Source organism: Corvus moneduloides, chromosome 11 (assembly GCF_009650955.1).
Source record: "Corvus moneduloides isolate bCorMon1 chromosome 11, bCorMon1.pri, whole genome shotgun sequence".
NCBI classification, from domain to species: Eukaryota; Metazoa; Chordata; class Aves; order Passeriformes; family Corvidae; genus Corvus; species Corvus moneduloides.
In genome coordinates this window covers 18,784,655-18,812,270 of record NC_045486.1, presented here as the reverse complement: position 1 = coordinate 18,812,270, position 27,616 = coordinate 18,784,655, and the positions used below count along the sequence as shown (strand labels likewise).

Sequence of the window (27,616 nt, the reverse complement as noted above, 5' to 3'; positions counted from 1 at the left end):
ACACCTCTATTGCACCAGAGCTATTCTCCCAGAAATAAACGATTTGGAATCAGAACTTTGGTTCAGTACCTTCTTCTGATAACACTGATGCCAAATACTACCACAATGTTCTAAAGGTTGTTTTTCCTTCTTATTTGCTAAACTTCTGTACAGGAAACCACTTATCTTCCATTTGAAAAGAATATTCCAAGCAGGATGCATTTGAAGGAGCATCCTTTGCCATGAAATTTCATATGACTGTGACATAGGTATGAACCTCAAGTGCCCTCTTTACACAGCCAGGTCACACCATGACCTTGGACTGCACCTTAAAGAAGAAACCCACCATTAGTCTATTTAAACTGCTCAACTGTTCCAGCCATATTTCAGATTAGACAGGAAGAAATAATAGCAGAGAATTAAATTACAAATAGGGACTTTTACTAATATTAAGGAAATGCATGCTCCTTTTAGAACTTAAAGCTTTCATTCTTCAATATATGGACTTTTCCTACATACCTTGGTCTCCTCACTGTAAATCTCGTGAGGCTGACACAGTAGCTCCCATTGTAGCCTTCTTGTCAAATGGCTCCAAATTGAAGCCTGGATCAGCCTTATTTATTACTCTAATAAAGGCAAATTATTAACATAAAGGGAAACAACAGTGGGACAAGGTTCAATCACTCTCAACAATTCAAAAGGGAGAAAAGAATTTTAACAAACTATGAAAAAAGGACTTTTGATAGCTCAGCAAACAATCCAACTCTGATACACATTTCCTAGTAATTAATCACCTGCAGCGATTACCTCCGGCTGAGGAGAGAGTTTTCCCAATATAATGAGATAAAAGCCTATGTTTAGCTTAGCGGGCAAAGCAATCTGACCTGGTAAGCTTTGCTAAGCCGTGGGTATCCGTGACCTGCTGATCATCCTGCCCGGGCAACGTGCACACACGGGCGGCCCCCAGGGCTGCCCAGAGCCCCATCCTGGGAATCTCAGGGTGCCCCTGGAGCCACCTCCTCAGGAGGGTGTCCCCACAGCCCAGCACCAGTGGGCTCTCCTCACTGCTGGGACACAAAACCCTGTTAAAGCCACGCAGCTCTTGGTGCTCCTCTGCGTGGAAGCAGAGACTGGAGCTCGCCTGTCACACACACCACTGAGAACCTCGGATGTTCTTCCCTGTGCCACAACCTCCAGCTTGGGAAAACCGGTCACTTTTTGTGCTGCTGATGTCACCCGGGCTGGCACGGCCACCCCACTCACTGTGGGAACTCACAGACTGGTCCCAGAGCCTTGGAAGGGTTCACTGGTGTTGGCTGGAATGCACTGGTACAGCCCAAAACGTTTCACACCAGTCCTGTCCTTCCCTGCATGGCAGGCCTTGACAGAATGGCTCCACTTCAGCCAAAACAAACAAAAAATGTGTGAACTTCAATAAATTGGTCCTTTCAATCCCACTGGAACATCTGGCAATAACTCACAGAAGCCATTCCAAGGATTCAAGCAACCATAGATCAATCAAACCTGATCTGAAATTATCACAATGTCTGTTTGTGGCTATTACATATCAATATGCTCCTATAAGAACTCAGAATTTGTATTCACAATTACACCTAGATTTTAAATAAGTGTTCGAATTCTTTAGCAAAGAATGAGCACTTACAATAAGAAAGCTTGGAGAATTATTGCAATAGAAAATTTACTTATAGATAGAACATATAATTTGCACAAAAATACTCACATTATTAAATATTAAACTAAATACAAGACCCAAATGTTATTGCAATAAATAGATTTAGTATAGGAAATAAAAATACATTATAAATGAAAATTAGTTGGGTGTCAGGCTTGGCTTCCAGACTGAGCCACGTCCTGAAGATCCATGAGCTGTTCCTTAACCGTAGATGCAACACTATGAAATAATAGTTATGAAAATTTTGCCAAAATATCAGAACTTTTTGAAGCAACTGAGCTTAGGGCTTGCCAAAACTTTATTGGAGAGTAAAAGAGTGTCCAACACAGAAGACGGAACATGTGAACAAAAATGTTGTTGGAGAAAAAACACCCCCAATATCTAGTCTAGAATAATCTCACATCCAAACAGAATTGACACGTTTCCTAGTATTTCCCTTAGCTAAATAACCCTTCAAACTGTCCATTATTTTAAAATTGTCCTTCACCAATAATTGATGTGCTGCAGAATACCCTTCCTAAGAGGAAAGGTTCCATTCCTTCAGGAAGAGTTAAAAAAAAACCACATCTCATTTTGTTTGGTCAGAAATGGGTCAAGAAAGGATTTAGGGGCAAACAATGCACAGTAGCACCTTCCCTATTCCACTAAGGACACCATAAAGGAGCCAGGAAATACAAGAACCAAAAGATCAAGAAGGAGGAACCCAAACCTGTCATTACTTCATAGAATCATGGAATATCCTGCGTTGGAATGGACCCACAAGGAGCACTGAGCCCAAATCCTGGCTGTGGTTGGATCACAGCCAGGCTTAACCTACCAGAGAGCACAGCCTGGGAGGTTTGAATGATCTACTGATTAAATTTTCAATGATTTATTGACTGCATTTTTACCTCCGTTTCTTCAGAGCCAGAATTGTTCTTTTCTGCACCAGCAACAATTTGTTTTAGGCACTGAGAACAGGACACGACATTTTGCAGAGGAAATAAAAGTCTGCTGATTTATTTCACTGTGGGTCATTCATCAGCTCACATCCCAAATCCAGCCAAATTCTGCTCCACAGGGCTACAGAGACCACTGGGAAGCGCTCCAGGACCAGCAGGGCAAATTCCAGAGCCCAGAACTCAAGGCCTCACCCAGAACTGGTCCATCTGGACAAGCAACATCACCATCCCCCTTTTCCAGGGCTAACTCAAGACATGATCTCTTAGCAAGGTCTTTCCTCCAAATAAATCTGTTGGATGTCTTAATGTCCAGTAATAAACCAGCAGATTATAGTGATAAAACCCAACAGCCTCCTCCTGTCTGAGACTGGCAGAAACCACCCCTCCTCCTTGGTCCCTGGTGTGTGCCCTCACCTCATCAACCACATCCATCCTGATCTCCAGAAACAGGAATAATGGGTGAAAATAACTGGGAAAAAAAAAAAGTAATTTACTAGTAAATAAATACAAAAGCCTCACTGGAAGGCTGGGAAAGTAAACCTGCAAAGTTTGCTTAAGTCACTCCAAAAAAGGGAAGAGAAGAGGGAGAGTTTGAAGCACTTGTAAGCCAGTAAAAGCCAGAAGAGCATCATTCTTGTCTCTTCTTTAAAGTGTTACAGAGTAGTTTATGCATGGGCTCATAATTTAAGACCTTTAAGAATTCATCTGCCATTTCAGCTTAATAATTTTGAAAGTGTCCAGCACCCTCTGATAAGTACAAATTCTACTTTAGTCCACATTTCTTCTTAAGAATTCCCATATTTGGAAGGATTCCTTAATTTCTTTATACAAATTGCCTTTTTTTCTTTAATGCAGCACTGTCCTACAAAGATCAGCTTCATACCTCTGGTACAGATCTTGGAGTTTTTTCTCTAAGTCAAGCATTCCAGTCTGTAAAAATACACAGCTTTTACTTTCAAAAGCCCAAGGAAAAGGAGATAATCAGCAATGCATATGTTTGTGTATATATATAATTTGTACAGGGAAATTCCTAACCTCGAAGGGAATTGTGTAGTAAGACCTATATTTCTTGAACACTGATGTCAGTGCTCAAAGATGTTACTTGACCTTGAGGACAAAAACAAGTTGTGCAGTCCTGCATCGTGTCCTCGGCTTAGTTCACTAAAGACATCTAATGTTCTGTGCTTACATACCATAAAGCAGTTAAACACAGATATTCCATATTAATTATATTTAATACTCCTAACTTCAATTTGCGGAGAGGAAAATTGGGTTTCCCGGGAGCTGCTGCAGCTTCCAAACATCCTCTAATTCACAAGCACCAGAGATGCTCACAGCATTATATTTAGATAGTGATGAGAACCCTCAGCACATTATTTGTAAAATTAAATCCCACTGAGGTTTTATTCCTCTTGCCATTTCATTAATTCTCGCTCAGGAGCAGCAATGGAAGATCGTAATATGTGTAAGAGATAAAATAATAAAATATATAATGAAACATCATTCGGAATTCTGTGTTTTCTACTTTTAAAATAATGGTATTTTTGGTAACTTCTGTGACTAGGAGAGAAGACTCATAGAGAAGTTTCCCCAAACCACTTAGGTGATGTCTGCTAGCACTGATTTTCAAGTAATTAATTCTCTAAAGAAACATCTGAATGCCAAGCACAAGTACCCTTCAAAAAGACAATGATTTCTCAAGGAAACATTTTAGAGAAGCTTTGATTCCCTGTTTTACAGAAATCCTGGGGTCTCCCTTAAGGAATGCTCCCCCTGGGTGCCCTCAGCACTGACACAGCCCAGGTGCCACCTGAAGTGTCCCCTGTTGGTGCTGCCTCGGGGACCCCACAGAGCCACTCCGGGAGCCCCAAACCGTGTCTGAGCTGCCCGGGGTGTTCCTCTCCAGGAAGCTGATCCCGCTCCTGTTCAGGGCACCCAGCAGAGCCAGGTAGAGCACCTTCAGTTCCCAAAGGCATTTTCACCCTCTGGGAAGAAAAGAGTGTGCATTCCCAGGCTGGGCTGGGCAAAAATTCATAGGGACTGCACACGGTGCTGGACACGGCCACAGCCCAGCTGTTAATTAATAGAGGTACAGAGCCTCCAGCTGTCCAGAGAAATTGGTCCCAAGAGAAAAAGGTGTCCCTTGGCTGTCAGAAAGGCCCTTTGATAGCCAAACAAATGTCCTGTTCATACACAAAACCCCAGAACACCCATCCCACAGCACATCTCTAGCCAACCCCTCACTAATGTCACCTGAAGTCGTGTCACTGACACCAGCAAAGCCCTTCCCTGAGTCCAGAAGAGTTTCCAGAGGAAACAGATCCAAGAATGATCATTTGTTACCAGGGGAATTAAAAAGAACCATTTCCTGTGTCTATCCTCTAAAATAGTTGGGAAAGCATCTTTGGGATGCCTCTTCTTCCTCCCTACAGGATTATGAAAAAATTCTGACACTTCTGAAAACTTCATTTTACATCATTTGCTTTCTCGCAGTCCAAACTAAAAATAAGTTAAATATAATTACACAGAAATTAAGTCTATCACATTATTAAGAACAGAAGAAGTTAATTTCTTTTAGAGGATATAATTTCAATGTGTGTAAAGGGAGGTACTTCTAAACCAACTGAGGAAAGAAACTCAGTGAATGCCCTGGAAGGAAGGCTGGCCACGGTTTATGAAGGACCATCTAAAATCCTTCAATATGGTATTTAAGGAATCCACTGGAAAAGTATGACTTATACACATCAGAGATATAACAGCATAAAAGAGTCTACACCAGGATATTTAATTTATACAAGTTTTGGATCCTGTGTTTCCTGGAAGGCAAAAATAATAATAAATGCTGAAATCACTGTCTGTAAAGAACAAGATTACCTCACTTGTACAAAAATCTGGCTTCTTTTCTTCTGGTTTATGAGAAACCCTAAACACATGGTTTATTTGGGCAACATGAATAGGGAAAGTGATTGCACTGGTGTTCCTTCAGTGAAAGACTCTGGGTGTGTTTGCAGAATCAGCACGAGAGCAGCAAGGCAGGGATTTCAATCTCTAGGAAGGGAATGTTTAACCAGTACAAGGCAGTGAACATTATTCAGGCACATTTTTCTATCCCTTACAGAACCAATCCAAGTAATTATTTTTAAACATCATTACTGACTTGTGCATCCAGCAAGAAGAACTAAAAAATTTGCTATTGGACGCAGCAAAACCAGCATCCAGTTAAGTAATGCAGTTTTACAAAGATTTAGTGGCAACCTTAAAGAGCTCTGGAATTTTACTTTTTTAAGGGCTTGAGACCCCAAGATTGAAAGTGAACTTCGAAATTTAATTTTCAAACTAATAGTTCATCTTTTATAAATATGGCACCTAATGGACTCAGGTATCAATTTTAGTTGACACTGAGCTCATAGTGCAATATTGAGCACTTCTCTGGAGGTAATGGGTAACAGGGAGATTCAGATCCTTTATCCCTTCCTCTCTCACCCCATACTTCAGCTGTAAATAACCGTTCCCACATTTATAGGCTCTAATATGATTCCTGTGGAGATCTCTCTCGGATCTCCTACACACGTCTTACATAAACTGTTGCCTCTCCATCACAATCAGCTCAAGCTCCACAAGACTCCAGAGATGTATATTTAGCTGTAAAAGAATGAGAGTTAGCACAGCTTATGTTCGGTTATATCATCCTGGAAAATCCTGGAGTGAAGAGCTGAGCAAATAGTCTGTGCTGAGCTCCACGCTGCCCCAATTCTGGGATCAGGACTCAAGCCAGACACTTAAAAGTCAAGTTTGAGAGCTCTGCAGGCTTCTCCTCACCTCTGCACCGACTCCTCTGGTGGCAGCTGCCTGACACCAAGGTCTGTGGCACTTTAATTCCCAGCCCAGCTCCACTCCTCCTACTGAACCTGCCTTCAGGATACTTTCTGGGAATGCCACCTCGAATGAAGCGCTTTCTCTCCATCCAACTGAACAATTAACTGAGGCTCTTCTGAGCTCTAAACTTGCATAACAATTGGGCATTCTCCCAGGAGGAGGGGTTCCCTCTGCCCAGCCGTTGGGGTGGGGGGAGAGGGGCTGCTCATTCAGCAGCTTCTGCAAGTGTCCCCACTCGGGTACCACAGACAATTCGTGGCTGCAGCAAACTCAGCCAAAGCCACAAACAAGAAATTCGTGATGACAGAAGAGATTTCAAACATAGGGTGACCATGCTGCAACAGGATTAGCTCAGGGCTAGGAAGATCTAGGCTTAATTTCAACATCCATCTCAAATTCTCCCCGTAACCTTGACCGAGTGATTTAATTTCACCGTGTCCGCTTCCTAAATATATCCACGATAGATCATCTCCCAAATGTCCAGCGAGGACAAACAAGATTGCTAAATACTCAGATAAACTCTCAGGATTGAAGGCCTTCCATAGGCAGATACAATCTACTGGGTAAATACAAAATAAATATTAAGTAGCCAAATCACTGGGGAATTTATTACACTCTATTACATTGCAACAAAAATTCAGAGGAGTAAATTCAATGTTCCATGTTTTACTGAATGTAACACCGAGATGAGGAGGACTACGGAGTTTTTCCCGTGAGTTCTTAGAAACATTGAACATTTCCTCTTATTTTCATGGATTAGAAAAACCTCAGGACTGTTCAAGGGGGCCTTTCTACCAGTTTTTAACCTACGTATATTTGGGTCAAGTCTCAGATTATCTATTTATCAAGCATGAAAGTCAACACGAAACAGGTCTGAAGGAATCCCAGCCCCAGCTCTTCTGGCTGGTCTCAGGAAGCAGCTCCTCTTTTTCTGGCTTACCTTCCACATCCCATATTCTTTGCTCCTTGTGTTGAAATTACCCCTATTAATTTAATTGCATTTCCAGATCTCTTTAGATATAAAACTGAATTCCTGCTTCCTCAGCTTTCAACTTGGATAATTTATAAAAACCCCAAACCAAACAACCAAAACCTGACACTCTTCAGAACACACACACACCATTTTTGTGTGGCATGGATGTAAAGCTTCTGTACACATTGAACAAAGCCTGGAGCAGCTCCATACGCGTGGAGCAACCACATACAGAATGATTCAGGTTGGAAAAGACCTTTAAGAGCAGTGCTTCCTGAATGCCATAAAGCCCTCCCGTACCAGGGTTTTTTGCCAATAGCGCCTGTTTCTGTCTTCTATGATCTCCTAGAAACAAGCACTGTCTGAAGAGTTTGTTTTATCCATCTGCCCAACATTTAAATCTGAAAAACAGCAGTTAATGCTGGCAGCCCAGCTTTCTGCAGGGAAGGACTTCCAAACTTCCTTTACCTGGCAGAGGGACCTCTCCCTCCGCACCTCCAGAACCATTTCCCGTTTGCTCTACAAATCCCAAATCCCATTGCAGCGCCTGCAATGAGGGCCAAGGGCTCACTGGCCTGTCTGGAGGAGCTGCCCATGACCAAGAACTGGTGGCCTCCCTACCAGCAAGGTGCAGCAGGATGATGGGGGGAACACAGGGATCCTGCTGCAGGGACAGCACCAAAGCAGGCCAAGCCACCAGGCAGAGGCACAGGCTGCACAGAGGCACCAGCTTAGTGACTTCAGCAGTGCCACAGCTGAAAAACCTCTGCTCCAAAAACATGAAATCCTCCAGAAAATATGAGTGGGACAGCTCTATTAAGCACTCTGACTGGAAATTCCATGGAAAAGGCTGAAATGCCACTGCCCAGGCTGCTGGTGTCACTGTTATTTCTCCACAGAATTTGAATTTGCAGTCTAAGGAACCCAGCCTTTTAGTTATTAGGATGAATTATCCAAACATAACATCTCACAGTGCTGGCTGTAAGAGCCTGCTTAAAGCAGGAATGGACAGAAGCAGGGAATCTTAATCCGGGTGTGCAGAGAGGGTTTGGAAGACTCAAAGCTCTGCTCAAACCTCTCATGCTAAAGCTCCTGACGTCAGGTGAAATTAGGTCAGCACAAAAGCGCTGCTGAGGAGGAATCACATCCTGGATCTCATTTCTCTCCTTGAAACAGCAACCAAATCAGGGAATTATTTTCCATCTCCCATCCTGGATGGCTGCAGTAATTTGGATTTTCTTCTCCTTAGCTGAGCAAGAGTGAGGGAGGAAGAGGAGGAGGAGGAGGAGGAGGAACTCATCTCCTTAGAAAGCAGCACTTGACACCCAGTGTGTAGGTGATAATGAGCACTTCTAGGGAGCTGACATAATACTGAGCATTTACAGGAGGGAAACTTTGCTGTGAGAGGAGCCAAGGTCCACTGAAGAGATTAATTCATGATTTCTCTTCCCACACCATAAAAAAAGCCCCAATACAACTGACTCTAAAGAGATTCTACAGTTGTTCAAACATCCACAACAAGAAATGACAGCAGTATCTCAGCCCACTCAGGTGCCTGGAAAAGAAGCTACAGTTCACCTTAATTAATTCTCCAGAAAGAATGAAAATGTCACCTATTAGATTAAAACCAGAAGGAAAGAATGCACATTTTTCCATTCAGAAAGAAAAAAAAAAAAACCAAAAACCAAAAACCCAACTCAATTAAGTGTGGCAAGTAGCAAATAAACAGGAAGCAAATTTAAAATGAATCACAAGATGAACATTCCCCAGCTCCCCACACATCTCTCTCTGATGTAATTAAGCTAAAACTGTCCTTACAGAGGGAAAGATGCAATAGCTTTATTTACATATAAACAATTATTCAGCTGTAAACAGAACTCACACACACAGGAGTTAATGGAGAAATCATCAACACAGCTATCGACTACACTTAGATCTCCTCTTCAGGTGCCAGGTAGCAATTACAGTCTCCTTCACCTCGGGAATTCTTAAATATTCCCCTCTTTATCTGGACTAACCTGTGCCACTCCTATTTCAAATACACTAAAGACTGTCTCAGGTTGGAGTTGGGGATTTCAGCCTCTATCAAAGCATATTTGCACAAAGTGTGTCTGAGCCATAGCACAAAACTAAAAATTAACCAGGCACATGTAACTTTACAGAGCCTACCATAAAATGCCACCCAAAGCATGGAGATACTGCCTGAACCATGGCCTATTTGGAAATCCACAAATGTTTGCTGGAGAATTGGACATGTCTCGCCACAGCAAATCCCAGTTTACCAGAAAAGTCCCGATGCAAGACTTGTTTTGAGGCAAAATTTCCCCCTACTCCTGCATATTTTCCTGTCCAAACAGTGCTTTTGCCCAAGACACTGGCCTCCATTCCCTACTCCCAACTGGAACATCTAAGTTTTGATTGTACAATTTTGTTATTTGGCACATGAAGAATGAGGTTAAGTGGTAAATTATTACCTTATCTTTGCAAGATGAACTAGGCCTAGACTCAAAGGTGCCGAAGGTAATTATCACATTAGATGAGGCCTGGCCAGAATCTCAAAGTTAACCTCTGCACAACTCTGCCGTGTGGAGCTGTGGGTTTGCTCCTGCTCTGAAGTCTCTGTACATTCAGGTTTCTCACTCAGAGGTGACAAATAAACCTCGTGACCCAAATTAATGTCTCAGTGAGAGCCACACTGCTCCCTTATCCAAGGACAATCTCACGATAGAAAACGTGTTAATTTTTGTTTCATTTAAACTTTCTGCTTGGATACAGATTCTACAGGTTCCTTTCAACACTCTTTGACAATGCAAACCATGCAATATTTCAGTTTGGAAGTCAAGCATCTCTTAGAGCCAGAGTGGAGCACACCCAAGCAGATCCAAGAGCTGCCTCCTCCAGAGAGCTGTGCCACATCCTCCTCCACGGTGCAGCCTCTCCCTGCTCCCCATGTGGGACCACTGGAGCTTGTTTTCACCTCAGGGACATTCATTTCAGAGACCTGGATTTACAGAAATTTCATTTATGTCTTTCTGAAGCTCTGCTTTTGCTTTGTTTCTGCTCTCTTTTTCCTTCCCCAGCCAGCTCTCTGCAGGGTTAACTGCAGGAAAGAAGTGATGCTCAATGAAAAGGGAATGGGATTCTTTTTCTGCTTTTGTCAACAAATATTCCTTCATGGATCTTAATTTCAACTTCCGCTCCATTGAGCCATTATCACTGCCCAAGCAAGCATGCTGATAGTCCATCAGCTCCAGGAATAAGAAAATCCCAACTGGAAGCCAAAAGGTGCAACAGCTCAAATGCAAATTGAAGTTCACAAAGACACACAAGTTTGGATTTTGCTTTCTGCAATAGTGACTCCTCTTAAAAAAATAATACAACAGGATGAGGGAAATTATGAAGAACTAAAGCTTTTCCTTTTAATGCAAATGTAGCTGAAAGTGCATTAACCACAGAACATTCATTGGGTACTAATCCCAACGCTAAAATTACACATGATCTTATGGAATGTCTGCTGTCCCTGGAAAGGACGGAGCACAACTGCTACATTAAGGAGTCCTTTTAACAGAATCAACTACACATCCTAGATTTTAAAGAATGAAACTCTTCTCTAAGTGCCTTTCCTTCAACTTCAGAGCTTTAGGTGGTTGATAGGCTGTTCCCACCATGGGCTCTTTGAAGCTTCAGTAGGATTTGGATCAATTCAAACATGAGGGCAGAAGCCAGAGCAAGGCAGGACTGGGACCCTGGAGGTGAAACCAAGAAGGCCAAACCCCAGTTTTCCATCAGCTGAAGCTTTGATGGAACAGCCACATGTCTCAACTCCACCAAACCTCACAAAGGTCAATCATCCCCTTCCACCAAAAGGTAATTATGCCATGGGTGACGATTCCTCGCTGACCACAAAGTGTCTCTGATTTCAAGCTGTTAATCTCAACTGAAGTGTCCCAGTGGAGAACATCTGTATGTAGTGTGTGTATTTGCTGGGCAAAATCAAATATAAATCACTTCTGCTCAGAAAACTCCATGGTGTACACAAAAAAAGAGAATTTTCTGTATCCCTCAGAAGTTACAGCCTCTTTTTCTAAGTTCTCACAGCTTTTCACTAGTATTTCCCACAGCAGCAAATAGAACACACATTGGCATAGTTACAACTGCAAAGTTAATGTTTAATGAAGTTATGTGCTGCCAGTTATTAATATTTCCTCTCAGCACCTTTTGCACCATGTATTTATAATGACCATATTGATCAGTTAAAAACAAACAAACAAAACCAATCAAAAATAGGTTGGCTGCAAACTCCAGAATGGTTTTCATCAGGGCTGTGAAAATGGTTTAAAAGTTTCCCTAAATCCAGTTTTAAAAATCCCATTTTTAAATCACATTAATCGGTGACAGTGAAGCAGTTTCCCAAAAGCTATTTGGATTAAAATCAAAGCAATTAAGCTGCCACAGAGATTTTGGGGAGGAGCCAGGAGGACTGGAGGTGTTGTGGCTGCGTTTCTAAGAGCAGCAACTGAAGGCACTCTCTCCCAGAGGTACCTGGAGAGCCCAATTCCACTGCCCTGAAATGAGGGTCTTTGAAATGAGGCTCGTTGCACTGGGAAGCTCCTCCTGACAGGTGACATCTACAAGTTGGCATTTGGACCCCACAGACTCATTAATTGTGAGATTTGTGACACGTTTTGGGTGGATCTTGCAGCCAGGTACCACAAGAACTGCATGAATGTTGCTTCATCGTGCCACTGAACAGTTTGGAGGCAAAAGATTTTCAGGTCACAGGAGGGACTTAAGAGCAGAGAGCAGAAAAAAAAAGGATGAGTTTTTAAAGCTTCTCCTGTGTTTGAGTTTGGGTTGGTCAAAGTTAAACTGCTTTAATGAACTAAAGAATATTATGTTTTGTACACACATATTGTAAAAGAGCAGGCTGAGTAGCAGCCTGCACAAATTCCCGGACACTGGAATTAATCTGTCATCCTGCAAGGTCACTATCACCAGGGAGCAGCTCTGGCAAAATGATAGGTGATGGAAAGGCAGAATGAGTAACTAAATCAATGACTCAATATTGCTCTCTAGGAAATTATATTTTGGGTTAGATGATACCCTGCTGTGAGATATCTCTTCAGTAGGGAACAAGGTCAAGAATAATATTGCACTAACCGGGAGCAAACAAACATGGAGATCTGGCATGGGAGATGGGGAAAAATTCACTAAAAATGTTTTTCCTACATCACTCACTAATTATTACTCATAATTAAACTACATAAATATTTCCTCATGCCACATCTCTCTGAGTCTCAATCTTTTCCAATATGCATCTTCCATTCTAAAAATATTTTCTGTTTTACCACTCAGCCATCAGCTGAATCCTTCCCCTAATCCTTTCCAGGTATAAAATTAAAATCAAAAGGAAAAATGCAATTTCTACAAAGCCCCAAGAGCTCTTCTGAAATGTGCTGTGCTGACACGTGGATTTCCAAACCAAATTAGGACATTTTTGACCTTTTGCACTTTCAAATCAGTTGCGGTAAAGATATCAGGCATTTTGCAATAGGAGCTCTCCCCAGAAGAGAGTCTGCATAAAGAATTGCTTCTAGGAGAATTTCCTTCTATTTCAGAATAAGAGTGAAAGGACTACTTTAGAAAAAGGTAGAAATCACAGAAATGAAATTTTAGGGTTCTATTAGAAGGAGCTGTTAAATCCTGGATGGCAGAATCACTCCAGATACATAAATGATATTATGGCAAATAATGTCTTGTCTATCAAAATTCACACAACCAGACAACTCCAGCACCAAACAATTTACAGTCTGATGTACACTACCACCTTATAAGTTCATTTAACAAATAATTAGAGGTATGAAATTAGCAGACTAATCCCAAGGACTGTACTTAAGACATAGAAAGAATCACTGAGGTCTCATGGCCGAGTCTTTTTTCTTCGTTTTAAGTTGCTTTTGTTCCCTGTCCTCAATTTGATGGGGAATTAACAGGTGTGATGTTTAATGAAGTTCTATAAATACTGTGGATTGTGCTGCCTTAGAACTCCATGGGACTGGCGTTGTAAAATTACTGGCGAGACTTCCTTGGATTTATTAAAGCTTTCTTAGGAGAAAACCTCTCTTTTACAGCAATCCAGGACTTATGTGGGGACGGCTCATTTATTGGTGGTAACAAAGCTGAGCACAAAGTCTCATTGAGACCAGTTCCTGCTCTCCACACAGCAAACCTTAATCCCTGCCCACCCAAAGCTCTGAAGAGTCCAAACTTCCTCTCATCCAGGTAGAAATCACCACTCAGCACACAGGAGCACACCCAGAATGTGTCAGGCATTCTCACAGTGAGGAGAAGACAAAGTTATTCCTTTCTCTGAGCACACTGCCTCTTTGTTCACCTGTCAATATTTTGTCAGAACACAGATTTCCCACACCAAACATATCCCAAATAAAAGGAGAGCTGTGAAAAGAGCTGGAACATAAGAAGTAGTAAAGGAGATACTTCTGACAGGATTTCTGCACAGACTTGGAATCCCATCTGCTCAAAGTGAATATGCATAGGCGACTGGTCAAACTGGGCAAGCGTAACATCTCAGGACTTTTGCCTGGGTTGTTACAGCTCCAGCCTATAAACAAAAACAAACAAACAAACAAACAAAAAAAAAAAAAAAACAGTGCAGAGAGATGAAACAAAACCCTTAAACTATATAGTTCACAGCTTGCATGAAAAATATTACTAAAATTGTATTTTATACATGATTTCTTCCTGCATTGAGAAATATGGATTATTTCTCATTAATCAACCAGGAACCAACTCCAGTGGAACAGAAGTTTCATTAAATTCACTGCTCATTCAAAGCTGCAATAAACTTTTTTCAATACACTGCTGCATTTTGATTGTATGTGAGCAAAAGTGCATTTTGTTTCTGTACTTTAGAAATACTCATCATAAATATTGTCACAGTATTTCATTTGCTCATAAAACTGAATTTTATACACTACAGAACAGACTGGCAGCAACTTCAAGCCAGTAGCCACAGCAATGAGAATGACACAACTGTTACCCAGTGCAAAAGCTTTATATATTTTTTTATTTAGATCCCATTTTATAAAACATCTGACTTCTCTCTTTTGAAATTGACCTTCTCTGATTATCTTTTAGAGCTCTAATGACAGACCTGTGTTCCCTCTTTCCTCTCCATCCTTCCCAAGCAGCAACAAACAACCCCAAACCCCTCTGGGGAGCAGATCCTTCTGCCTCCATGTGTGGGAACATAAGCAGAGCTTCTCTCCTGCCTTGCTGCAGTTTTAGTTCCATTGGAGCTGTTTTGGCTGAGTTTCTCTTCAGGCACTGCAAACATCTGTGGCTTAAAGCCAAGTGTGACTTTGGATACTGCCCACAGGATTTCCTCCATTTCCCACTGTTCCCCATTCCTGGGATCCTGCCTTGTTTTTTCCCTGCTGTATTTTTAAAGCATGTTCTTCCCAAAGAGATCCCAATGACAGTCTCCTGCTCAAGTGTGGATTTTCATTTAAATTGCTAGGTGGAGGAGGGATATAAACTCCCATTTTCCCATCCATTTCATGTGAAGCCACATCCAAGATGATGTGAGTACCCCCAAAATAGCTGCTCAAAATGAATCATTCATACCAGTTTCCAACTCCTAACAGGCAAGGACTGAACCACCATCGCAAGAACTTAAAATGTTGTATAATGAGAGAGTATTTTGTGAGCACAACCAGCATTTTGTAAGCAAAGTGGGAAAAAAATCTAAATTACACCTTTTTTTTTGAATTTGTGGTAGGAAAATTATCTGTTTTACTTAAATTTGACCACAGAAGTAACAAAAGCCTGGTCACGTACAAAGTTCATGGAAAAAAAATAACAGCATCACAAAAGTCAAGGTTTCTCCAGTAAAATCAAAGGATTCAAGCAAGCCTCCAGATGGGAAACAAGTGAAGCTTTTCACAGGTTTAAATCTTGCTGTACGCTGGGGCTGCTGCTGAACTCCAGCAGTGCATGTATGAACAGGCACACCAGCACCCCTGTGTATTCATACACACACAGCTGCAAAGAAATCCAGTGCTTTAAAGCCCTTTTTATATTGTTAATATTCAAAGTGTAATGATGATTTGGAGGGGTTTCTGTTTCTGCCATTTTTCTTTCAGATTGCAATAAAATTATTTTTTCAGCTTCTCCTTTTTTAAATTTTAATTTTTACTCATCCATATCTTACCAAAATTAATTCAAACTCCATGAAGACAAGAGAGAAAATTCTCTGATCCTTAAAAATCTCATGTTTGAACTCTTGCCGTCTCCTCCTTTAGCCTTTGCAATCCCAATTTGCTACCCTTTAGTCTGAAACACCAAAACAGTCGGGCTGGGTCTGTAATTTGATTGCCTCAGGTTGGTTTTCTCCTTCTTCTTTTCCTCTTTTTCTTTCCCAATGACACCAGAGGACCCTGCCATGGGCTGTTGAGCTGGAGCACTCACCCTTTGTTCTGACAGGGCTCCTTGGCTGCCCACTCAGCAGGTTTCCCAACAATCACGACCTGGTCTGATCTGTTCACACAAAGCAACCCCACTCCCCTGCAAAATCCACCAACCAACCTCTCTCCACATTTCCCTGAATCATCTCTACGAAGGACCCACTCCTGGTGGTTACAAGCTCTGGTTCAGATGCCACTTCTGATCCAGAAAATCTCTCAAGAACAGGATATGGAAAAAGAAGTTTCCTTGTTAAACTTTACCATAAAGAAAGAATGTGCTGCTAGCTCTCCTTAGAAACTACATTGCTAATTTTCAAGAATGTTACTTGATGGGATTTAGGAAAAATTAGAAAAAGCTTGTGAGAGAATGAGGATTCAGCAGCTCCCTGAGTCTCACATGCTCCATGGCCATGTCATTCCCCAAGGAACCACAGTGAGGGGAGAAATGCCTGCACGCCAAAAAGAAAAGAGCGATGGGCACTGATTTAATTTCCATTTTGGTGCTGTTTCTCCAGCACTGCTGACAGAGATATCCACAGGGGTGAACCACCTGCCCCAGCAGGACTGGGCACGCCAAGGACCTGTGGGATGATGGGAAAAGGAAGAATTCCTCAGCAGTGAGGTCTGGGGGAAAAAAAAACCAAGCCAACCAAACAACAACAACAGAAACCAACCCAAAACAAAACCCCAAAACAAACAACCAAACAAACCAAAAACCCATCAGCCAGAGCAGCCCAGAAGGTGACAGAAGGACCTGGGAAAAGTGGTCAGAGGGACACCCATTGAGGCCAACAGTACAGCTTTTCCAGCAGTGCCAGGGATCATTTCATGACCAGGCCTCGAGGGTTCTCCTGCCTAACACAAGTTTCTAAAGACTAACGAGGACTCATCTCCCTGCAAGCTGGAATTTACATCCCAGGGGCTTGGTAAGGTTAGAAAGCGTAAAGTTATAAACGTCAATAAAGATTACAGAAAATGATTCTTCTCTTTTCCCCTCAGCATTCTCCCAGGACAGTGCTTTCCCAGCAGGATCAGCTGGATCATTGAATCCCAGACAGCAGCAGCAGCAGCTTCACCTACGACGCCACTTCAGCTCTGCTACAGCACTCGCGCCAGCTGCTCCAGCAGAGCTCAGCACAAAGAAACAAAACCCTTCCTTCCCTCTCCTCCTACAGTGTTTAAGCCACACATCTGCAGTTGCCAAGTCCTCTTTTTGATGCTGGAAATTTACATTTGCCTTCATATACACACATGCTCCTTTTATCACACTCTGACAAACCCAGCTTTTATCCTCATTCCCAGATGATGCTGATGGAGTGAAGAAACTACCTGCTACAGAGGAGGAGCTGGGCAGCTGCTCCTGCAAGAAAAAGTTTGGGTTTTTAAACTGAGTCCAGAAAACCCATTTAATGGACAAAAACAAGATCCATGTTTGCATTTATAAAGCCAGGAGCTGGTGCAATTTATGCTCTTTTCTGTTTGGATCTGGGCAAACAGATTGGGATTCACAGCACATCAGTCCAGGAAGATTTAATAGTGAGTGGCAATCCTCAGCTAAACATTCTCACTTTCAAAGAGATCCTTAAAATTATAAGACTCTAAAACAGAGATGCAAAGTTGCTGCAAATAAGATTAAGAAAATATTCACCAAATTCAAGCTAAAAAGTTATGATCTCTGCTATATTCCAGCCCAATTCAGGTGAATCACTGATCCCAGCCTTAGCATTCCCAGGGCTCTTTCACTTTAAGAAGAGGGGGGAAAAAAACACAACCACAAATCCCAAACAGACCCAACAAAACCCACCACATTCTCTCGCACCGGATTTAGCATCAGTTCAGGTCAGTGCTGGTACCAGGACTGGCACTAAATGATCTGGGCCAATAGTAGCTGGAAGCAGCAATTTTCATATCTATCAGATAATCAAGTTTTGCAGGACAAGTGATGATGATATGTAAAAATTCCATAGCAGCTAATCAAAGACAAAACTTGAGGAAGCAGCAAAAAGCTCATAATGAAGAAATATATTCCACCACAGGTGGCAGGAAATTGTAGCTACTGATAACAAGTGTTATGGGGCTCTGGCAAAGAAAGAAAATCAGCATAAGCATGAAGGCAAAGCAGTGATAGCACCAATAAAAAGAAGCCTCAGAGCACTCTCCAGAAATCTATCATGAGAATCAAGTGAGAAGTAATAAATTTGCATTTTCTGTAAGACCTTGCATTTAAACATATTCTTAAATACTTGGTGAGTTTCAGGAGCTGGCTGCAGACCATGTGTTGCTTGAGTATGTAAAAAGCAAAGCATCACTTCACTGAGCACTGAAGCACCAACATCTGCAGGGAGAGATTACAGGGAAATCTAAAAGGAGATTTAGGAACAAGTCGCTCAATCCATCCGAAAGGTGCAAATGATGGAGAAGCCAAAGAATTCAAAACCTGTGCCTTGGAATATGACAGGGACAAGTAAGGGACAAAGACAGCAGGAGCCTGAAGTCAGGGCCAAGCCTGAAGCTGACCAAGGTGATGAAGGGAGGTCCTGTTCTGGAGCAGTCACAAATTCCTCTCCAGCTGCATTTGAAGGAATCTCCAGCTCAGGGAAAGCCATGCAGGAAGGGCAGTGGATTACAGAACCCTGCAAAGCTGGGCAGTATCAAATACCTGGTCAGGATAGGTATTAATATCCCTGGCTTACATGAACTCTCCAGGGGAAAATGGATTGCAATGGGAAATGATTGGCTCAGCAAGGGGAAAGCAAAGAGAGAATTCACTTATTTGTTGCTGCAAGGGAACACAGTTCCTGAAGTCAATGGGATTCCAACAGCCAGGACCAAGAGCAGGCAAAACACAGACCTTAAAGCTGCTGAGCAAGACCCAGAGCTCAATATACATTCTAATAAGGACGAGGTGAAAAAGGAACTTGTGTTTTGTCTAAAAGGAGCTGAAGCTGATCTCAGCAAGGAGCTGCACTTGCAGGGCAAGCTGGAAAAGAGAGCAAAGAACACCAAAGTAAAGAAGACACTTCCCAGCACCCAGGAAAGCAATAAAATCAGCTGGGGAAAAAAAATCCCCTCTCCAGTCTCTGCTGGATGTCTTCAGTTCAGTTTCTCCCTGAAAAAGGGAAATTTAACACGGAAATGTGGGAGAAAGTGGAGGAATCAGCAAAGCAGGCTCAGGTGGGGTCATGCAAGGAAAAAGTCACTTTTCCATGGGATCAAAAGATTTAAACCATGCAAAAAGGAAATGCTTCTCTCTGCCTTTCAGGGGTGAATTTGTACAATGTAGAATGCTCTGAGTGTCAAGCAAGACTTGGCACATATCCTTTGAAATACAGCGAATAAAGACAAATGTTAACACACTCCTTTGTGAGATTTGGTTCCTACATATTAGCATTTGAATTGTACTCAGCCCTTCGTGTGTCACATTAAGAAAATTCCCATTTCTACGATCTTCATTAGGAGAAACCAGCAGAAACCCAGGCTCTAGGAAGAGCCAGAAGCCAGTAAAAATCCGGGCACACACCTACAAACCCTGTACCATCAAAGAGCCTGCCAAGAAAACCCCTAAAGCAGCAAAGAGCAGACACGAATTTCCCTTCATGGACAGCAGCTCTTAACTGATCACAAGCAATTTATTGATATTATCAAGGATTGTTCCAAAGTCAGGGGGAATTTCTCACTTGCAGCTGCTCCCTGGAGCACGTTGTCTTTGCTCAGAGAGGGAAATGTGTCCAACAGCACCTGCAAGGAGCTCCCACTGTGCCTACAGAGGTGGGCAGTGCAGAAGTCCTGAAAAAATGCTTTTTTTCAAAAGATTACTGAGCAACACCTCAGAGAAACACCCAGAACATACAATTAACCACTTCATGGCAATCCTCAAAGCAGCTCTTTTGGTGACAGTGCAGCAAATCCATTAAATAAACAGGGGGGGAAAATCTCCAACATGCAAAACTAAAATATATTTTTTTAAAAAAAAACTATAATAAAATTAATATTATAAAACTATTTTCATTCTTTCTGTGAGCTCTTATCTTTTGAGTTATATTCAATATTTCCAAAGACAATTTTAAATCAGAAAAGTGTATCAAAAGTAGTAAGAAAGAGTAAATACTAATGACATCAAGAGTTAGTAACACAGCATTAAAATTTGATTTAAAAAATAAAATCTTTCAAACATGTCCTGATGTGCAAGAAAATTCCATGGAAACTTTACTTTCTGGACATAGCAGGAATTCTCCTGCCTGGCTCCCACAGCCACACAGAAGTCAAGCCAGGGCCAGGCTATCATTTATATTCATTTATAAATATACTATATATATTTAGATATATATTTTTTTATATATATAGTATATATATAAATATACTATAAATAAACTGATATAAATGAAATACAGTTCCTCCCGTCCCTCGAGCAGGCACTGAAGTCTCACCTGACTGTCCCCCCTCAATGTTACTCAATTCCTTGGAATCCTGGGGGCACAAACACTGTTCTCTCTGCCAGAGAGGAAAAGGAAAAGCAGCTCCTGGCACTGATGCTTGTTGCCATTTTTAACAGCCGGGTCACACCAAGACAGGTGAGAATTATTTAAATTCCAGGGTAACACTCATTAATTAGAAAGTAAACTGACGTTATCTATTAACTTCACATTAATCCATCCAAGAGATGATTTGAACCGAACACACAATACAGAATGCAGCAGGAATATCTTCAATTTTTTGTTTTGTAAAAAAAAATCTTAATTTTATTCCATTAAATACCATTAAATTTGTTGGCTTTTGTGTTTCCATATTGTATTTTAATCTCTTGCTCAGGACTCCTTAGACTGGGACGTTTAGGCAACAGAACACATGGAGAGGTTTGCACAGCCCTGCTGGACAGCCTCACAGGGCCACAGTTCCCATCACCTTTAAACAGAGATAAAAATCCATATTTTTCTGATGTACTTCAAGATACTGATGAGAACCCCATGCAAGAGCTCCTGTCAGCTGTTACCCTCTCACTGAATGTGGTTATGTTGGAATATTACCCTTCCTGACCTCTGGAAACAACATAAAACTGAAGTGAAGCAGTAATTGTCTGGTTATAAAATGTCACTAACATCAGATAGTAGGAAAAGACCACTTAATTAGAGGAAGTTTGCTCTTCAAAGTAGGAAGAGTTCAAATTCATTCCCAGATATTTATATATTTAATTTCGTTGTGCAAAGAGAAGATGAATGTACAGGTAGCTGTAGGTACAGATCTGCTCTGCTTCTGCACAGCCCCTCTGAAGGAGCACCCTCACATTCACAGCTACCAAGTGACAGAAATCAGAACAGCCTCTTCTTCCCCTTCAAACCCAGGGCACCAAAGTAGCACCGAAGCAGATGGATGGGGCTGTCTCTGACGTCACACCTGCAAACCAGATTTTGCTGATATTTCTCATTGTTTGGGATGAGCTGATGGATAATTGGTGCTGGGAATTGCAGTGAAGTGAGACTTGTAGCCCCATGCTTTGCTCTTTGCCTCCAGTGGGGATGGCAGAAGTAACAAAAGCTGCTTTCCAAAGGTTACCTCACTGCTGGAAAAGCCCAGAGTTCCAGTGGCTTCCCAGTGCTCCACATTTACAGGCCAGGAGGGGAAAGCAGGTGTAGCTGCACGAGATAAAACCATTCCTTCAGCTTTCCATCCTCAGTTCCAGCTGGCATTTCAGTGCTGAGCAGCACAGAAATAACAGCACAGTCCAAAGTAGCTCCTTAATAACTCCAATAAATCACAGGGATGACAAAACAAAACCAGGAAAGATTTCACATGGGAACATCTTTAGGAGGGGACAACACCTGCAGCTGCCTTTGAGAAGAAATAATCCTTGTGGGCTCCTGGGCTCAGCAGACACATTCCCAGAGCATTCCCAGAGCAGTGGGACCTCCTGCCAAGGTCTGACCACAGCAGGTGCTTTGTGCTCATCAGTGCCAACAGCAACACCTTCCATGTGTGCAGCCTCAGCTCTGGGTGGGAGGGAAGTTAAACCCAGAGGAATCCAGGGATTCAGCCCATTTTATCCTTCTGGAATGGGATGGGAGGGGCTGAATGCACAGGGTGCTTTAGGAAGGTTTGTTTTGGGGGGTTACAATTTTTTTATCTCCACAAGCTCACTAAATTGTGTGGTTGTGCCTGGCAGCTCGCCTTCCACAACAGGAATTGAAACCATTATGCTGAGAAATAGGGAAAATTACAGCATTTCCACCTCTGCTTATTTCTCTGAAAAAAAAAAAAAAAAAAAAGGACAAAAACCTTGGGGAGGCTTTTCTTTTTTTAATAGCTGAATGACTAAGAAAGTTCCCTCTCTAGTAAGTCTATCTTCGCTTTTCAGTCTCTTCCAGACATTTAAATGTCTGACAAATAGATTATAGACTACTTGTTTTAAGAGTTTGGGGGGAAAATGAAGCTTGAATCTGTAGTCCTTTGAAAGACAAGCACAATATTTGGTCTGCACAGCTTGTGGCACCTATTAAAACCTTCATTAAAGCACCAGTGACAAACGGCTGCTGTCAGGAAGAAGTGATGCTGAGCACCCTGCAATACTCGATGTTACAGTTGCCCACACAGTCATTATGACCACGCTTTCATTCTGCTCCATATTGAAAAAAAATATAGGCACTAAATAGAACATTTTGATATGAGTTGGGTTCGTTTTAGCTAAAAGAGCCCATCAAACATTTACATGGAGGTGAGAACTGTAGGTACACTCATCACCTGAGAGGAAATCCATCTGGAAATTATCAGTGGAAACAGAGAGCAAACCCTTGGGTAATTTCTCTCCATGTTGACATTACATAATATTTTGAATACATTAAAGCTGTGCGAGTGCCACTTTGTATAATACAATTATTTTTATAAACTTCCTAACACAACAGTTGTTATTTCAGGTTTCTCAATATATGGTATAAAAAAGTTAATCAAAAACAAGTTTGTGCAGTATTCTGCAGAGCAGCTACACAGAATTTAGAGCTCTAATCCATGGAGAGCTTCCTTCATTACCCACAGAAAACCAGCAAAGCCTTTTTATCTGAGTTATTAATTTCTTCGTGCTTCTCCTATCAAGCCTTAAGTCTGTTCCACACACATCACAGGAGAGGGAGAGTTCTGTGAACAGACTCCCAAAGCAACAGGGTGCTCTTGTTATCTTTCTGTTTCCCATGTTCACTTGTTGAAAAAAGAGCGTGATTTTCTCTCACCCCTAATGACATGCTAACTAATCTCAATATACTTGGAATATATTTATTGTTGTCATAAAGCAAATTTTCTCCGATATTTTGCACTCATAAAAATAAAAACTAAGCTTATACTTCACTCTACAAAACTCTAGTTCACAGTTAATACTAATTTTTATTTATTGGTTCTGTTATTTCATAAGCCCAAAACTTACTTGGTAGTGAGTGCTACTTTCCCTTTTTTCTCTAATAGTTGGAATATTAGACCTCATTTTGCCTCCTTGGTTAATGAACCTTCAGTAACAAGAGAGGTAACAAATGAAAATACAGATTTTACATGCATTGTATCACTATTTGCAAGTTACTAGAATCACTTGCTATTCAAGAGAAAAATCAGAATAAATACCAGCTTGTTCCTTCCACTTACAAAATAATGGAATTTTTATACAATCCATGGCAGTTGGGCAATGCCATTTTAACAAGATTATGAAGTTCAGCCTGCCTGGATTACAGTGAAGTTATAACTAAAGAAAAGCTTGAGATAATCTGGTGCTGCCCCATACCTGATAGCACTGGCTGGATTCCTGCTCATCTAAAGGGAGCACTGTGTAAATGTATGGCTCCAAAATTCAGCAATTAAACCCCCCACCACCTGGGTACAGAAATTAAAGTCTCATCACTGCTAAGGCAGAACATTTTCACACAACTGAAAAAGGATAAAATAAGATTCACACCACATCAGACATGATGACAAACATATTAGCACTCCACCTGGATCTAATAATTTTATTAAGTTTAGTTTATAAAACATAGTTCAGGATATATGTCAAAAAAATAATTAAGCCATGCAATATTACTGCTGGAACTTTCATTTCTGCATCCCCACACTTGCACTCCAGACTATAACTCTGATACTTTACCTGAGCAACTCTCGTTTGCAAGTAAAATTGAGGGTTTGCCTTAAGAAGAACAAATTTATAATTGTGGAAAAACACTGTCTAAATCAAGTACAGATTAAGCATTATTTAGTCCAAAATCTCAGGGTCTGGGGGTTGTGGGAGAATCCAGAATTCTGCCAGAGGTACCTGTTTGCAGAGGTGCCAACTCCTGCACCTCTTCAGTCTCCGTGCTGGGATTGAGCATCTCCCTCACACAACCCACCAGCAGTGCAGTCCAAAACAGATTCCCCGATCCCACATTTTATATAACACAGCGTAAAGAGACAGCAGATTGATCTTCCTAACTGAGGGAATCGCTCCTTAAACAAAGTGAAACCATCACTATGTGGAAAAAATCTCTGGTAGTGGTATGATAAAGTGAACAGAGCCCTTCTGTGTCCTTGGCTGGTGTCACTAAGCAAATATTCAGGATTGTATTTACCAATAAGAGTGAATTCCTCAGGAATTTTCTAGAATTTCTGTGAAGTTACAACAGTAGATTTTTAATTTGAGGGAGAAAAAGAAAAAGAAACAACTTACAGTTGTCTTGTAAAAACGAGCGAGTGCTTCATAAACAGGGTTCTGAGTCACATAACCAGCTGGGTCTTCTCGTGTTGGCTAATCAATCTTGATTTCAAAACTGGAAGAAAGAAAGAAGATAATTAGACTTGACAAACCCCAGAGAATTAAGCAAATTAATAGAACAAACAAGGATTGATCTAAAGGATACCCCACAGGAGAAACAGATCCAAGAGCAAACATCCAGTGTCATAAATAGTTAGGGACATTTTGCAGTAAAATGAAGTGATTTAAAAGTTCCAACTCTGTGACCAAAGACGTGAATTAAAATCTTGAAACTACAGGCCTCAGTCCCAATGATATCTCTTCTTATTCATTTATCAGAGCTGTAGCCCTCTGGCCTCTCATATTTGTAAATAATTGTTGTTTTTTATGCTTTTGGAGACTGAAAACTTCATGTCTTGTGTCTGTGTGAGAGGAAAAGGCCAGCAGAGAGGGCAGGAACAGAGTGGAGACATTCCCCTGGTTTTCCTCGCATGACATAAGAACTTGGAAGTGAAAAACTGAGAGGTCTTAAGGTCAGCACAGCGATGTCGTCATGGATAAGCGACATCCTGACTGGTTTCACTGGAGAGGCTCAGGAGGGTACACAGAAAGGAAAGGCAGCAGTTCTGCAGGGAGAGGCCCTCCTTGGATGGGACATAAGTGTTCCATGTGGGAACACATCCCCATTGCACCATGACGATGGGCAAAAAGAAACCCATTTTCCATGTTTTTGTATTAAGAGGGAAGCGCTGTGCTCCAGCACGATGCCATTTTTGACCCAAGACACAGAATTATATTCAGCTCCTCTCGTGTCAAACCACAGCATATGGCAGAGCCGGAGGGGACACTCCTGGGAGAGAAAACATCCACTTCTGGCTTGTAAGTTCCAGCTAATGATCAATTCATCACACCCCTCAGTAAATCATGTTTGGATTCAGCTTGCAAAAACTGGGTTGTTTAAGGCCCTTTGAACACTATGTGAAAACATACTTCATTATAAATGAGGATTTCCCTGCAGACACCAGGAAGACCACATCTGCTTCATCTTGGATTAGCATAAAGGAGTGAGCTTCCCGATGCTCCTGCCACTAAGTGTCAGCGTTGCCAGGTTTTGCACGTCATGGGCTTTATTCGGTCTCCACCTTGTGCCCAAATGAACATTTAATCTATCCAAATACATTTAAGTTCCATATTGCTGGGATTTGTAGGACTGGTTTTAGGTGTAACAACATCCCTTAAATATTCTTCCCACAACTTAGGTCAGTTCGGTTTGTGTATTTTTATCTGGGACTTCCAGGACATGGACACCATGCCTTTGTGAACTACATTTCAAATATATTGTGAAGCTTCATGCACAAGGCAGTGTTCTAGGACCACACAATTTCTCCAGACTTTCTCTTCCCTCATGTCTGTGGGAATCAGTGGGAGCTGGGGGATGAACGGCAGCCCTGCAGAGAAGGACGTGGAGGTGCTGGTGGCTGAGGGGCTGGACATGCCCCAGCCATGTGCTGGCACTCGGGAACCCCTGGTGCCCTGGGCTGAGCCCCAGCGTGGGCAGCAGGGAGGGGGGGATTCTGCCCCTCTGCCCCCCTCAGGTGAGACCCCACCTGCAGGGCTGCCCCAGCCCTGGGGCCAGCACAGGAAGGACCTGGAGCTGCTGGAGAGAGCCCAGAGGAGGCTCCAGGATGAGCAGAGGGATGGAGCAGCTCTGCTGGGAGGAAAGGCTGCAAGAGCTGGGATTGTTCAGCCTGGAGAGGAGAAGCTTTGTGTGATTGAATTGTGGCCTTGCAGAGCCTGAAGGGAGCCCACAAGAAACATGGAGAGAGACAATTTACAAGAGCTCAGAGCGACAGGAAAAGGGGAAATGGCTTCAAACTGCCAGAGGGCAGGGTTAGATGGGATATTAGGAAAAAAATTGTTCCCTGTGAGAATGCTGAGGCCCTGGCACAGGGTGCCCAGAGAAGCTGTGGCTGCCCCTGGATCCCTGGAAGTGTCCAAGGCCAGGTTGGACAGGGCTCAAAGCAGCCTGGGATAGTGGAAGGTGTCCCTGCCCATGGATGGGTGTGGAATGAAATGGGCTTTAAGGTCCCTTCCAAGCCAAGCCACCCTCTGATGTGACTCTGTGATATTTAATGCCAAGGGATGCACAGTCTTGCACTGTCCCTGACCCAGGGCACTGACACACTGAAGGAAGAACACACTGAAACCCCCTGCTAAAGACAGGAACCTACTTAGGATCCAGTCTTAAATTCCACTCTTAAGACCTTGCCTACCAAAGAAAATATGACTTTTGGAATAGGTTTCTAACCAAATATTTACTATCAGGCTGTACCACCAGGTGGCAAGATTGCAAAATAAAGGAAATTTTTAAAATGTCCCTATAATCCATTCAGTCAGGGCTGCTTCAAGGACCCCTTGCTGGGCCATGGTGATTGTTCTGGGAGGACTTGGGTGAGTATTTAACTTGCACCCAACATGGGTCTGTAAAATAAAGTATTTTAACTTTTCCTCATCATTCATCATGCAGTCAATTTACTCACAACTACAACAGTCAAAGGCAACACGAGACTCCCAGTACACGAGAAAGGAAATTGTGGCCACCAGCTGCACTTCTTTGAAGAACTTGGTTCTCCCACTGTTTTCGTCCTGCTCCCTCTTTCCCTGGTAAAAATTTTAAGCTTTTCAGAAGAGCCTAAAACCTGACATGACTGCAGGGAACCACATATTAAATGGGAATACTCAAAAAGATTAATAAAATTATTTTGCAAAGGAAGAGTAAAGACTTTACACAGAGTGTACTTACAATCTTTTGGGTAATTTTTTTCCCATATATTTTCATTTCTCAGGTTATATCCCAATTATCTATAAACCAAGACACAAGGCTGTTCTAAGCTCTACACTAAAGGTGTGCCATGGACACATGAGCTCAGTTTAAAGGGCTGAATTTTACACTGAGTATGTTATTTTACAGTCCAA

General features: G+C 42.0%; 1 protein-coding gene across 2 annotated transcripts in view; it reads right to left on the bottom strand.

Annotated features, from left to right (window-relative positions):
* ATP2B2 (ATPase plasma membrane Ca2+ transporting 2) overlaps positions 1–27,616 on the bottom strand; it is a 286,168-nt gene that overhangs the window by 226,223 nt on the left and 32,329 nt on the right. For both annotated transcript variants that reach the window (XM_032120304.1, XM_032120303.1), the window contains exon 2: positions 24,617–24,716. The gene's annotated coding sequence lies outside the window, so the exon portion shown is untranslated. The remainder of the gene's footprint in view (positions 1–24,616; positions 24,717–27,616) is intronic.